Source organism: Sciurus carolinensis, chromosome 4 (assembly GCF_902686445.1).
Source record: "Sciurus carolinensis chromosome 4, mSciCar1.2, whole genome shotgun sequence".
Lineage (NCBI taxonomy): Eukaryota > Metazoa > Chordata > Mammalia > Rodentia > Sciuridae > Sciurus > Sciurus carolinensis.
This window is the reverse complement of record NC_062216.1, coordinates 40,802,583-40,818,062: the sequence shown is the minus strand read 5'-3', so window position 1 is coordinate 40,818,062 and position 15,480 is coordinate 40,802,583. Positions and strand designations below refer to the sequence as shown.

Here is a 15,480-nt window from a genome sequence, read left to right as displayed (position 1 = left end):
GCATATCGTCTGTCCTTTCTCTGGCAGGAACAAAGCAATCTATTCATCAGTAGAACAAGTTAATTCATGACATAATGACTCCTGGTCCTTTGGCACTGGGGAGGGCATCAGGGAACCCAAGGGTGCTGCTTCACAATTCCTACACGATAGGAAACAGTGATAAAGACGAGAATATGGGACGAGTTGGAAAATATGACCTGAAGCTCTGAAATTTTACTTTTAGAAAGTTGCAGGTGATGTGTGCATTCACTTGTGTGCATGTATTTGAAAATAAAAAGTTCAGGAAGTTTAACTGAACTAGTATCTCCAATTGGTTCTGAGACCATGTCTAGATCTGTGGTTATAAGTGATATAGATCTACCATATATCTATTTACCCAAAAAACATTTACCAAATGTTTTTCAACTTGAAGGTTTTAAGGTAGGAAAGACACATATCAAATAAATATAGTTAGTATTCCATAGAAATGAGACTGTTAGGAGTACATACCCAGGGGGACCTGATCAGTCTGCTATGGGAGAGAGGTCTCCACAGAAAGTTGTCGTTGAGGGATAAGTAGCTGTTAGACCCATGAAAGGGAACCTTAGGAGAGAAATACAGTGTAAGGAACATCTCTCCAGACAGGGACTGATACAGCATTAGAATTCATTATGGCTAAGGCGGAAAATAAAAGGGCAAACACAGGGGGCAGGACTAGAATATGGGAGTTGTTCTAGAATGGATTTAGTCTGCATCCTCAAGGAGATCAGAAGATGTTTAAGGGGAATGAGAAGAATAAATTCACATTATTAAGGCTCAATCACCCTAGATGCCTTTCAGCAGATGAATGGATAAAGAAACTCTGGTATATATACACAATGGAATACTGTTCAGCCATAAAGAAGAATAATATTATGGAATTTGCAAATAAATGGATGAAACTGGAGAATATCATGCTAAGTGAAATAAACCAAGCCCAAAAAACCAAAGGCCAAATGTTTTCCCTGATAAGTGGAAGATGATATATAATGGGAGTAGGGGTGAGGAATGAGAGAATAATGGGGGAACTTTAGAATATGTAGAAGAAAATGAGAGGGAGGGGGGTATGAAAAATGGTGGAATGAGACAGACATCATTGTCTATGTACATGTATGATTACATGAATGGTATGAATCTACATCATGCACACAACCATAGAAACGAAATTATGTACCCCATTTGTGTACAATGAATCAAAATGCAGTCTGTAAAAATTTAAAAGCTAAATAAAAATAATAAAAATTTTAAAAATTTAAAAAAACTCGATCACTATCGTAAGGCAAAAAGACCAAACTGAAAATTATGGTTTGGATGTTGAGTAGGAACAATGGCAGTTATGTGACCAACAGTATCAATCAAGCCTTGTGGCTCTATGTGATGTTGTAGTGGTTATGTGTGTCTTTATACATATCAGATTTGACAACTTGCTTGACTGCAATACTAGACTCAACTAATGTGTGCTCAGTTGGCATGCATGATATGATAAACTATTAACAGTACTAGACATAGATTAAAACTTTCTGAAAATTTTCCCTTGTTTCCTCTTCAGACATTGGTTCACTTCCCCTTATCTGATTTATGTACCCCACTCATACATGCAGATGAGAAATTCCTACTAACTTTTGGAAAACTACACATTACAAAATATTTTCAGACTCAAGGACCCTGTCCCAGAAGCTCCTCTGTTCAGTTTGGGTCACATAACAGACATGAAAATGTTACTGATTACAAAAGCAAAACTTCAACAAAAATATTATTTCCCATTCAAGAAAAAAGGAGCAATAGCCTCAATTTAGGCTTGTGATATAACTATGAATAAAAAGAAGAATGACTTTTCTGTTCAATGAAGCTTCCTGATGTCTCATAGCTTACTATCAGTAGCTAACTGAGTACTTTGGAAAGCCAAAGTTAAATTTGTCCGCATTTTTTTAATTTGGCAGAATAAACTTTAAGCCCAGAATAATTGAATAATAATTTAGTATAAAATTCACTTATCATTCAGTTAATTGCAGGGAATATTGAAGGACACCTCTAGAAAAGAATATTAAAATTGGTATGTTACAAAAATCATAAATCAAGATTGTAATTTTTAAAGGAATTCACACATATCTCATTTTTCCTTGTAAATCCAAATTCCACCTTATTTACCTTATTTCTTATTTTTAAAATAGAAATTTTAAAGATTATACATTTTTAGTAAATTTCAGAGTAGGAAATATAGAACCTTTACATTGGAAATAATTTCTCACTTGTTCATCACCACCGGATATTTGAATCTCCTCACACATATACCAATCACTTAATAGTTTATCCTGGGTTTAAATATTTGAAGTGTCCAGAAGTCTCAGTAATTTCAGAAAAAGATTCCCAGAGATGACTACCATCTCCTCCGCTACCCTGGGGGTCAAGCAGAACAAATCCACTTCCTCTCTATAGCCCAATCCAGTCCTCCACCTGGCCCACATTTGACATGGTTTTTATTTCTTGCTTCTTCCTGGCTGTGCTCCTTGGAATGAAAACTTCATCTGTTCCCTTCAGTTTCCTTGATTTTGCCAGGCTTGACTTTTAATGCTCGCAATATAAGCAATTAACAGCATTTGAAAGGTCAATGGGAAACAGATTTTAAAGAGCATCCTCTAAATTCCATCACCCCCTGGGAATGCCCAAGGTCATCCCTATAGACACTCTGACCCTAGTTGATTATTAGGAAGTTTAAGAAGAGTCAACACAGCATTAATCAAACTAACAGAAAAAAAAATGTATGAACTTGAATATACTTTATATAAAAAATTATTTTAGTATAAGAGGCTTTGCTTTTGAAAATTTGAAAAGATGAAAGTATAGGTTCATGTTTCTGCTTAGGAGATGGAGTGATAACTGAGGGGACCCTTAGAACTTACCAAGCATCCCCACTTCCTCCTGCTCCTCTTTTAACTCTGACTCCTAAATCAATTAAAAAAAACATAGGAAAACAGCTTGGGGCAAATTACTTCTCAGAAGGATAACACTGATCCAAAAAGAAGGAATGTAGTGTAGGGGTTTTCCTACAGTGTGACTCTAAAGGGCTTCCTAATGTGTCCCTTGGGGTTTAAAACTACTAATAGCAATTAAAAATGTCCTTCCCATACTATAGTACATTTACCTTTGGGATACTTCATATATTACACTTGATATTTTCCCAGTGAAAAATGGGATTCAGTCTATAGATAGTCCTTTTTTTTTTTTTTTTTTTTTTTAGCATGGTATAATGATTTAATAAGACTAACTGGGTTACAATGGAATAGAATATTTTCACTTTATTTCCTTTTTCTGTGATAAAATGATCTCATGAGAACATTGTCAACACTTCTCGTTCCTTTGGGGTTTATATAGTGTCTTTCCACTAATCAAAATAGCTAATTTCAAGCTCTCTTTCTTTGGCATCTTTCTAATATCTCTTTAAACTACTCTAATCTAGTATGTATCTGAAATCCTCAGTTCACTCATTAATTGTGATAAGTTTAACAGAAACAGCAACCTCATCTCAAAAAGTGTTTAGCATTTCACTGTTCAATATATTCTATTGCTCATGAGGGTATCAAGAAATAAGATTTTTAAAAATCATTATGAGATGAAAGATATTCATCAAATATATGATCATTTTTAAGGAGAAATAGTGGATTGATTTTTTTTTCTCATTTGAAGGCATTGACTTCAGATTCATTCATAATAAAATGATTTATTTATCATTGCCAAGCAGGGGAAATTGCTTTTTAAAAAGTAATAATACTCCTTTACTTTGCAGGAATGAATGATTGTGGTAGCACCTAATCCTCCCTCCCCATCCTCCAAATCTGCTATTGCCCTAAAAGTTTTAAAATCAAAGTGCTTGAATTAGCTTTTCTGAGGTTTTTTTTTCTGTCTTTCCCATAATTTCCTAAGGTTGTTGTATATACATCTAAATGACAATAATTGTCTTGAATAGACAGAAGTAAAACAAATGAGATGGCTAAAATTCATTTTTGTCCCATAAATGTTACACCTTGTCAATTAAAACAAATACTCCTTTTCCATGCCAAGAAAACATTTTCTGTTACATTCCCAATCTGCTTCTACTGCCACCGGGTACAAGAAAAACCTCTAACAGATGGGAATCAGTAAATGGCAATTGCAGCTAGAACTGACTATATGAATAACAAATGGAAGAAGAATATTTTGAGTTACCTTGGCAGGCAACACAGTCATGAGAGCTTTCAGAGATGCTGCACCATTGATTCTGACAATGAGATGGGAACCAGGACAATACATAAAACATTTATATATATATATTATATATTTATACATAAAAGTTACATTTTATAGATATTTTTATATCTTAAAATATGTCTTTTACAATTCATATATTGATACATTAGTATGCATTTATATAAACAATTATAGTTACCTATTTATATTATTTATGTAAATTTTATATAAATATGAACATTTGTATATTTTACAAAAATGTTATATACAGACATGTTGCATTTATAATTTTTTTTACCTATAAATGTATAATACTTATACATAAAATGTTCACCCTTTATTTCATGTAATAACAAAGTCAAGGCTGTTGACCTTATGTTGACCTTGGAAATATTTTGGAGTGGTGAAATAAAAAAAATTAAACGGTGCCGAGTTGAAGAATGTAAGGAAATGTTCATCCAAACCCAGAGGCTTGGACATTAACCCTGATTGTAATAGTTCTCATTGACTTACGTTAATCTTTAATTTCAATTTTTTTTTTTTTTTCCAGAATAAGGTATTGAACCCGGGGGTGCTTCTCCACTAAGCCACATCCCCAGTCCTAATTTTTTTTTTTTTTTGAGGCAGAGTCTAAGTTACTTAGAGCCTCACTAAATTGCTGAGGCTGGCTTAGAACTTGTGATCCTCCTGCCTCAGCCTCCCCAGTCTGACAAGCACGTGCCCTTTAACCTCACTTTCAACATGGTATAGACAGAAATATTCAAGTGGGTAAGTATGGTGGTTACTCTAGGAGCACCAAGTGCTGCAGAACTCAGAGCCTACAGAAAGACTTGGATAGTAGCCAGTGGAGAAAAGAAGGTTGGCTTCCATACCAGATAAGTGAAAAGATCCAGTGGAATGAAATCTCTGACCTCTGCCAAAGCAAAGCAATCAAACTCCATGTCTGCTTTCCTCTCCTCACCCAAACCTGCTCCATACTGCCCCTTTGAAATTCTTCTTATAACTCTTCCCACCATTTGCATAAAAATACTGGTGGCAAGAGGAGTGGATTTTAGGAAGAAAGGTCCTGGGGTGGCCGGGGAGGAGGGGAATTTCCACACACCGGTGGACACACTCTTTTCTTCTGGTTTTCCTGGTTCACTAATGCTTATTCATAATGAAGACCTGGGACTTAGGAACAAAACAAGCTTGATATTACTACATGAACCGGTCCCAGCCTCAGTTCTTTCTTACCTTTTCAACTAGAAATAGAGATTTGGGAGAAAGGAACAAAGCAGGACTGAAGGATAGGAGCTTGTGGGGGATCCTGGCTGGTGGTTGTGGCCTTTTGGTCCCAAGCTGAGGTTCGTTCTTTTACCTTCTTTTTTCACCTTGTCTCTGACAGGGCCCTGGACCATGAGAACAGCTCAAAATGTACTCTCACCTAGGACTTTTTGTTTGTTTTTAGAAATAAGACAACTAACTACTATAAGACCATATATTCAAGTTACAAGTCTGTCATTATTTTCATTGATCTTTGAAACTGGTTTTGTACATTCCTCTGAAGCAATGGAATACAATTTAGAATGAAAAATTTCCTCGTGTGAGATTTAAAATATCATTATAGCTACCAAGGATTTTGAAATTAGGTTTTATACTGATTACTCTTCAATCGTTCAATCAAGAGAACCTAAACCGGAAAATATACTGAGTTTTCTTAACACCAAATTGATGGAAAACATCAGATTTTTTTTTTTTCATTTTTGTACAACGTAAGCTGTGAACAGATAATTATCATCAAGGTATGTTTTTATTCAGAATCATCATCATCTACGTTACCATTATCACCTAGGCTAAAAGATTTTTTTAAAGCGTATCACATTTTTGTGCATATTTGGCTAAGCCTCAAATATTAATTGAACAGAGTCACTGTCACAATCATTTCCCCTTTGACAAGTCTTCCTTCCTCCTCTCCACTGTCCTCAGTGCTGTTTCATGACTCCCTCTAAGCCTTCTCTGTGTCTCTTACCATCTCTCAGTGTCCTTCACTGTGTCTTGCTCTGAGGCTCAACAGAAAATGCTAAATCGATCTAAGTTTCTTTGTGTATCTCAATAAACGTGCAACCTGTTCAAGTGCAATGTACATCTGGACCATGTGAACACTTTTAGGAACCTCCTTACATTCATAGGGTACATAGCTGCCACCTCACCTGGGAATGATCTGCTACACTGCAAAGACACTGTTCATTTAGCATCCTCCCCCATGTGTGGCAAATGCACACATGCTCACACACCTTCCAAGCACATTTAATTCTATGCTGAAAGGGAATTTGTAACTAGTGAAAATCTCAACACATATTATAAAGATTGCATGTGCTGATTACATATGAACACATGCACTTTAATAAATAAAATCTCAATTTTTAAGTGACCTGGTAGTATTGCTCAGTCAGTGAAGTGACAGAGATTCTTCCTTGTCTTTGAGACCCCATGAAGAGACCTTTGCTCTTTTTTGCTGTGTTCTAGTGTTTATGTTTTCAATGAGTGCTTTGCTCATTGTCCTCTGGAACTCATACTCAACTCTCAATTGTCTGTAAATGTTCCTTCCTCATTTTTCTCAATTTAACCAGGAGCAAGAATTATCCTATAATCTTAAGCTAAAAAAAAAAAAAAAAAAATTAAATACCTATCTACCATCATTTTTTCTCTCATTTCACCAACATCATTATTTTCTTTAATCTCTTTCAAAACCAAAGAAAAACAGCCATCAGACTGTGATATTTTCTTAGTTCTTTTTTTCTTTCTTGTTTTTTTTTTTTCCCATTTCTTTTCTATTTTGTGTTTACTGTTCAAGACAGTGGTTCCTGTTATTTCCTGCGATCTGACCAACATTGTTTTACCTGAACATTACCTCTATATAATTTAGTAATTACAGTGCATTACTCCTCCAATATAAAATTATGTGATTTTAACAAGACCGTTCTTGAATATATAACTTTAAACACAAACCAGTGTGATTGACAGTGTATTTCAAATTGTGTCGTCCTCTCTCCATGTTTTTGACCATCACTTGCCTTGTATCTGGCCATTATTCCATCTCAAACTTTTGTCTACAGAGTTCTCTTAATTAGAATTGTCTTGAGCCCTTTTCTTCACTGATGGAATTTGTTGTCTCTTGTTTCTATAGTATGTCTAAATATAGAAATCACCTATTGCTCTGTAATACCACATAACTGTTTGTCATTATGACCTAATAATTTTATAACAATTATTTAAGCAAATATATAAATGTTCTATATACCATATGAATGCTGTTATATATATTTAGGCTATATATATATATATATATATATATATATATATATATATATTTCTTTTACTAAAGAATACATACCTTTTAAATTTAATCACTATTTGAAGGCTAATCCTTTCAAACCTTGATATCTCACCGCATAGTTGCCCGCTTTGTTTATCTATATATGCAAGTTTTACACAGAAAGAACTGGCACTAAGAAAGGAACATAATTAGTTCTGATACAAAAATGCACTGAAATTTAATCCCAACGGTGATATTTAAATTCACACTTCATATATTCTGAGAAAATTGGTACAATAGAAATAGAGGCTGATACTAAGACACAATTTGAAATACACTGTCGATCACACTGATTTGTGTTTAAAGTTATATATTCAAGTGAGGTCTTGTTAAAATCACGTATACTAGGCTTTGGACACAGTTACAGAAAGAAAGAAAGAAAGAAAGAAAGAAAGAAAGAAAGAAAGAAAGAAAGAAAGAAAGAAAGAAAGAAAGAAAGAGGAAGGAAGGAAGAAAGAAAATAGAAAAATAAAAAAAACAAGAGAACTCTTGAAGAATAATGCAATATTTACAATATTTTTTTATGGGTTGGACATAGACATATCACACATTGCTTGCATTATCTGCATTTGCCTAGTGTTTTAGTCAGTCTTTTTGTTACTGTGACCAAAAGATCTGACAAGAGAAGAAAACAGAGGGGGAAATTTCTTTGGGGCTCATAGTTTCAGAGGTTTCAGTCCATAGATGTCCAGCTCCATTGCTCTGAGTCCAAGATGAGGCAGCACATCATGGTGGAGGGGCTTGGCAGAGGAAAGCAGCTCAGGAAATTGCACCAAGAAGCAGAGGGAGAGAGAGACAAAGAGAGAAAACAAGAGCTCCCCTCGCCATGGACAAAATATAAAACCCAAAGGCATACCCTCAGTGACCCACTTCCTCCAGCCACACCCTACCTGCCTACAGTTACTACCCAGTTAATCCCTATCAGCAGATTAAACACTGATTAGGTTAAGGCTGTTATAACGCAATCATTTCACCTCTGAACTTTCTTGCATTGTCACACACATGAGCTTTTAGAAGACACTTCATATCTAAACCAAAACTATTAGGAAAAAAGAAACAATTCTAAGTATTTTAAACAGATTGAATTTGGAAACTGGTTGTAAAAGTAAAAAAATAAAAGAGCACAGTAAGAACAAAGAAGAGATGAGATCCTTTGAGGTCCCCCAGAGATCGTAACTGCAGAACCATAATTAGAAGCTGGAAGATGCCACTACTACTTCTTTGGCAAAAAAAAAAAAAAAAAAAAAAAAAAAAAAAAAAAAAAAATCAGTAGGGAAATGGTGTAACCCTAAATCTACATAGCTGTGCTGCTGAGGATGCTGGAACTTCTCTTACAGTCACTGCTGTGGTTAGTTAGCACTGACACTTGTACTTTTCAGAAGCCATCTCACTCTTGCTGATGATGCAGGAAGCCAGGAGCCCACTCTCCTGATACTGCAGGAATCATGGCCCAGGAGTACTGGTGCTAATGAAGCTACTGGAGCATGCATGCTGCTCATGCTGTTGGACTATGCTACCTAAGCAGGAACCTAGGTACAGAGTCACTTGTCACTCTGGTTACTATTTCCAGAGGTACTGCAAGGAAAAAAAAATTAAAACTTAAAAATATTTTTCCTTCTTTTCACCTTTAAATCTCTTGCTAGTGACTCTCAGTGTCAGCAGCTTACTCAAGACCAAACACAAAAAGAATTGGAAACATGTAGTTTGCAGATATCCAGCCTCCTGTGATACAATAAAGAGCACAGAGGGAAGGAATGGGGCTGAGCACCAACAAATAACTGAGCCAGTGCTATACACAGAAAGTGTTATAAGTGGAAAGCTCTATAAGAAGCTGATTGGACACTTCTGCTACTCCTTAAAGATTTCTGCTCAGATCAACTGCTAATGCATTTCCTGTTTTTGTGGTCATCATTCCTCTCTCTCTCTGTGCACCATTCTCAATCCTTGAATTACCACATGTCACCTGAACTTCCACTACTAATCAACAACTATGACAACCACCCAAAGATACCTGTTCCAGTCTGATTGTTCCATGCTGTTTTCCTTTACTCCAGTGTCAAGGAAGTGTGTAGATCATCAAAGTAACTAGTTTTCCCTTTATCTCATTGCTTTCCTCATAAGATGTTCACATTAACAGTAAGAAAATAAGAATAAGAGATCAGAAACTGGCTCCAATATTAGATTTGCTAATCATTAAGAATATGAACTTGGAAAAATCTTTGTCTTTGAGCAAAGACAGGGTAAAATCAAGGGGGTAAATGCAATATTGAAATTCCTGTCCTACTCAATTTTATGAGGGTTTGCAAAATTCAGTTGTTTAAAATACCTGATTCTTGTTTTATTAATTTGGAAAACTTTTTGTAGTTAAGTCTATGACACCTAAAAGAAAGAAATATTGAATCCTATACCAGGAATAAAAAAATATATTTATATTATGATCAAGTGCACACATAGAATCAAGAAAATAGTGCAAAATGTCCTTCACTAATTTTCTTTAATTAACTACTGGACTGACCATATGAATGATCAGCAAATATATGAAAAAAAATTTAACTTCTCTAGCAAATAGAGAAATGAAAATTAAAACTACACTGAGATTTCATCTCACTCCAGCCAGAATGGCAATTATCAAGAATACAAGTAACAATAAATGTTGGTGAGGATGTGGGGAAAAAGGCACACTCATACATTGCTGATGGGACAAATTGGTCCAACCACTCTGGAAAGCAGTATGGGGATTCCTCAGAAAGACAGGAATGAACCACCATTTGATCCAGTATCCTGCTCCTTGGAATATATTCAAAGGATTTAAAATCAGCATACTATAGTGATGCAACCACATAGTAGCTCAATTCACATAGCCAAACTATGGAACCAGCCTAGGTGCCCTTCAACAGATGACAGATAAGGAAAATGTTATATATATATGCAATGGAGTATTACTCATCCATTAAGAAGAATGACTTTATGAAATTTGCCAGGAAATGGATGAATCTGGAGACTGTCATGCTAGGAGAAATATGCCAATCCCCAAACCCCAAAGGTCAATTACTTTCTCTGATATGTGGAAGTTAACCCACAATAATGCAGGGGGAAGAACAGAAGTTCAGTGGACTTTAAAAAGGGAAATAAATGGAGGAGGAATAAGAATTGGAAAGATAATGTAATGAGTCTGATGTAACTTTCCTATGCACATATATGAATATACCACAGTGAATCCCACCTCATGTACATCCACAATGGAGTGCTAATTAGAATAAGATAGATTCCATTCTTGTATAATTATATCAAAGTGTATTCTATTGTCACGTATAACTAAAAAGAACCAATAAAATTTTTTAAAAGAATAGAGTTCTAAAATTAAATCCATACTACAAGGAAGGAAGGAAGGGAAAATGAAAACACAAAAACGAATTTAGCTTCCTTAACTGTTTAGCCTATGGTCATACATTTCTGTTTATGTGGTTTATTATATCCTTTTTTTGTCTTGAAATGAAATTTAAGCAATTCAATTTATTGAATTTAATTTATTGAAGTAATGAATGCTTTAATAAATATATCACGAGAGCTGGTGAAGTGAAATTAAAACCAATAGAAAAGTATCAATATTTATTGGTAACACGTGTATATCAGAATTGTATATTTTAAAAAGTCTTTAAACTAATTTGCATATTCAATTTGAACAAAAACAGCATATATGCCAGAAAGCCAACACATTTCCAGAATTTTCTCAAGATTTGTAACATCTGCTTTTTTGTTGTTCTTATTTGGAACTTGTATTTTGACCACTGCATAAATTAACTTCTAAAAAATTGTTTATATTAAGGGACATAATAAAACAAATGTTCATTTTTTCAAGTGTTGAAAGGACTTAAGGGATTTTTAGCAAAAAATAGATGGAAGGAAAATTATAATAAACAAACAGCAATATGTTCATTTCATATACTTTGAGGTCCACCTGTTTAAATGTTTTTAAAGCTATCAAATGCATCTGTTACTTTTTCTTTAGTAATAAACAAATTATATGAGAAAATAAGCATGAGTAATTATCTAAAGCCAATTTAGATGGGCTTTCAGATAGATGATTACAAGGATTTAAAAGATATTTAAGGTTCCATGAACAGTTCCTGTTTTGATGTTCAGACAAAGTGGTATTCGCTATGTAATATTGAGTACATCACCTTTCCGTGTACTTCATTTTTATCATCTATAAAAATAAAATTTTGTTATTTACTTCTTGAGTCTTGTGAAGAATTCCTAAGTCTATATGAAGCAAGCATGAGCACATATTACTTCCTCAGTTAATAATAGAATTGTCATAAGAGAGTAAATAACAGGAGTATTGTACATTAACTCCATGTAATGTAATGTGTAAAGCTGCTCTCCCCGCCCTTTCACTGCAGCCATTTCCCCACCTCCCAACTACTTGTCAGTCTGTGAACATCCTAGCTAGCTATTGGTTCATCAGTCAGCTTGCAAGTATCCTTCTCCGTTATTGGTCCCCTGTTAGCCTGGCAGAATTCAATTGCTTAAGGCTAGCTTCCCCACCATCTTTTCTCATGCTTTCTCTCTCCTACTCACTTGCTTTCTCTCTCCTCCTTGCTTTTCACACTCTCCCTTGCACAGGCCCTTTCTCTTTTCCTTTCATTTTCTGTCTTACCCTGCAGGGAGACACTTTGTTTGCTTAATAAACTCCCTTTTGTGATTTCCCGTGTCCAGCATGGTTTTCGTGGGTTTCTTACAACCCACACATATTTCTTCCTTTTTTTACATATGATCCTGTGGCATGTGAACAGGCAACAGTATCTCTCCCCAGTATGCTCAAAATTATTTTAAAATTAAGAGTGGAAACTAAACTCAAAAAGAAATTAGGAGGTGATTTCTAACATGCCATTTAGCACTATGAATCTTTCAGGCTATATACTGTACACTGATATATATTTTATATTTTATACCAAGGATTGAACCCAGTGGTGCTTAACCACTAAGCCATATCCCCAGCCCTTTTTTATATTTTATTTAGAGACAGAATCTTGCTGATTTGCTTTAGGACCTCACTAACTTTCTACATTTGACTTTGAACTTGTGATCTTCCTACCTCAGCCTCCCTAGCTGCTAGGATTACAGGTGTGTGCTCCCTTGCCCGTTTTACACTGTTATTTTTGCTTTATTTCTATAGAATTATTCTCTGCCTTCTATGTCTAAAGATGTTCCAAAGTCGGGAACTCATATTTGTGTGAAGTTTAGTTTGTTTTTTGTTGAGGTGCAGTGCAAAACTTCTGAATGACACAAATCAGCATTGATAACCTTCACCTAGATGGGTGTGGTTTTACTTATGTGAGCAACGTGGCTATTTAATCACTCCCCAATACACAGGTTTGACTCTAAGCTGCAGGCAGCTTCTGTCCTTGGCATATGACATCCCTGAATAGTCACATCATTTCACTGAATCCCTGCTCCCAAGAAAGAAAATCTACTCCAGTGGTAGTGATAAATGGATCTTGTACTGAATGTGTCTTGAAGAAACAGGGACACATCACAAACAGCCCAGCAATACGCTTCTCTTCAAATATTAAGAATACTGTATCCATCAGATGGCATGTTAATCTGGGTGTTCTGAGAAGCAGGGATTAGCACAAGATTAAATGTGCAAGGATTTTATTAAGAAAATATTTAACATTACAGTCCAGCTTAAACATCACCCCCTTCATAGAACTTGTACTGATTCACCAACCAGATGTGGGCTCTTCTTTTTTTTTTTCCTTTGAAAATCAGAGACCCTTAGGAGTCCTCCTCTTTGGGTATTTGTCATAATCTGACTTCTATGGGTGTCATGGCGGACCTTGCTTCATCTTCTCTATTTTGATGTAAGTTTCCTTTCCTTAAGTTTGCCTCCCTCACTTTCTGCCACAGAACAGTGGACATACATTATTCCATCTTCACAGCATCCCATCTTCTCATCTTCTAAGGAACCCGCCTTCTCTTTTTTTTTTTATTCAATTTTTTTTAGTTTTACAGACTGCATTTTGATTCATTGCACACAAACGGGGTACAACTTTTCATTGCTATGGTTGTACACAATGTAGATTCACACCATTCATGTAATCATACATGTACATAGGGTAATACTGTCTGTTTCATTCTACCATCTTTCCATCCCCTACCTCCTCCCACCCCATTTTCCTCTACACCATCCAAAGTTAATGATTTCTTTGTGTTTGCCGCCTTCCAACTCCTTCCTCTAGTTCTTCATACAATATATAATAGGTAATTGCAAACTATAGTACCTGTGATTCAGTCTCCCTTTCTCCCCATTCCTCTACACTTCCTATCTGCTAGTAACTGCTGTTCTACTTTTTTGCTATGATATGCACTTTTCTAGTTTTGACATATGAGAACATAAGGTATTTGTCTTTCTGCACCTGGCTTGTTTCACTTAATGTCCTCTAGTTCCATCCATTTTGCCATAAATGTCATAATAAGGAAATGGGAATGCTAATTACCTTGATTTGATCATTATACATTGTATACATGTATCAAATTATCATACTGCATCCCATAGTTTTGTGTCAGTTAACGATGAATTTTAAACATAAAATAAAGAATAATAAAACATACAATCCTTCCACTTCCAACTCAAAAAGAAAGATAAAAAGAAAAATTCCTGTAAGATAAAATTGTGAAGTCTGGAGAAGGCTGGGGAAAACTATCTTGAACTACTTTCCAAGCTAAGGAAGGTTCAGCAAGGCTGCCATGGAGTTCTTTAGTCATCCTGGGCCAGCAGAGAAGCCCAAACTCCAGGAACAGACTGCCTTAGTATCCCTGCTTCCCTCAGTCACAGACTGGAGAGCAGCCCATGGGAAGAGTGGTCACAGCACAATGCTAGATGCATTTCAGAGCTCAACAGTCAGATGTGGGATTTCTCTCTGGAGCTGTGCACAGGTGAGGTGTATTCTCCTGGCCACCACAGATGACCTTCACAGTCTCTCTGCTCTAGAATCCACTACAGAGTCCACCCACTGCCTCAAGGAACCTCCCTTGATCTGATCTTTCAAACTTCTCTCACTGAAGACTTCATCTCCAGAGCTTTTCTACACTCTTCCCTTCTCTTGTCTCTTCTACAGGTTTATTCAAATTTGCATCACCCATCAGTATTTTCAGGTGTATTAAAAGCCATGACTTTGTTCACACTCAGGAAATTAAATACCCGCTCCTTACCAGGATTCGTCATCCACAGAGGGCAGTGAATAGGAGGTTAACACCAAACGCATCCTGTTTCTGCAGTTCACACCAGAGTTGCACTGTGATCTACCCACTATGTTCCATTCATTACCCAGCACTCTGTCATCGGCTCTGTCTCCACCAATGTACTAAATTTGTATCATAAAGTCATCGATGTCTTTTTAATTGCCGAATCTATTGAACATTTCACAGTCATTATTCTTGACTTTTACACACATTTGACATTACTGATCATTTCTTAAAATTCTATTTTTCTTGAATGACTATGATACAATACTGAGTATTCACTTCATGTCTTATAGTCATTTATTTCTACTTTTCCTTTTTTTATTTCAATTTTCAAATATTGCTGTTCCCTAGGAATTTTTTTTTAGCTTATCCTCTTTACACTGTACATTCTTCCCCTAGAAATTTTATTCTCTGCAGTATAATAGTAATTTCCATATATTCATGCAGTGTTGTATTTACCAAGTTTATAGCATGTTACACTATACTATGTTATGTTCTGAGGATAAAATTATGGGGAAAAAAATCTCTGGCTTTAAGGAATTTATTGTTCAATGGGAGAAACACAACATAAATGGGCAATTTACAAGTCAAAGACATACTGTTAGAATAGGGGTGTATATGTGACTTAGGGC

General features: G+C 35.5%; 1 pseudogene; it reads right to left on the bottom strand.

The window, feature by feature from the left end:
- LOC124982681 (palmitoyltransferase ZDHHC4-like) overlaps positions 1-15,480 on the bottom strand; it is a 116,459-nt pseudogene that overhangs the window by 87,451 nt on the left and 13,528 nt on the right.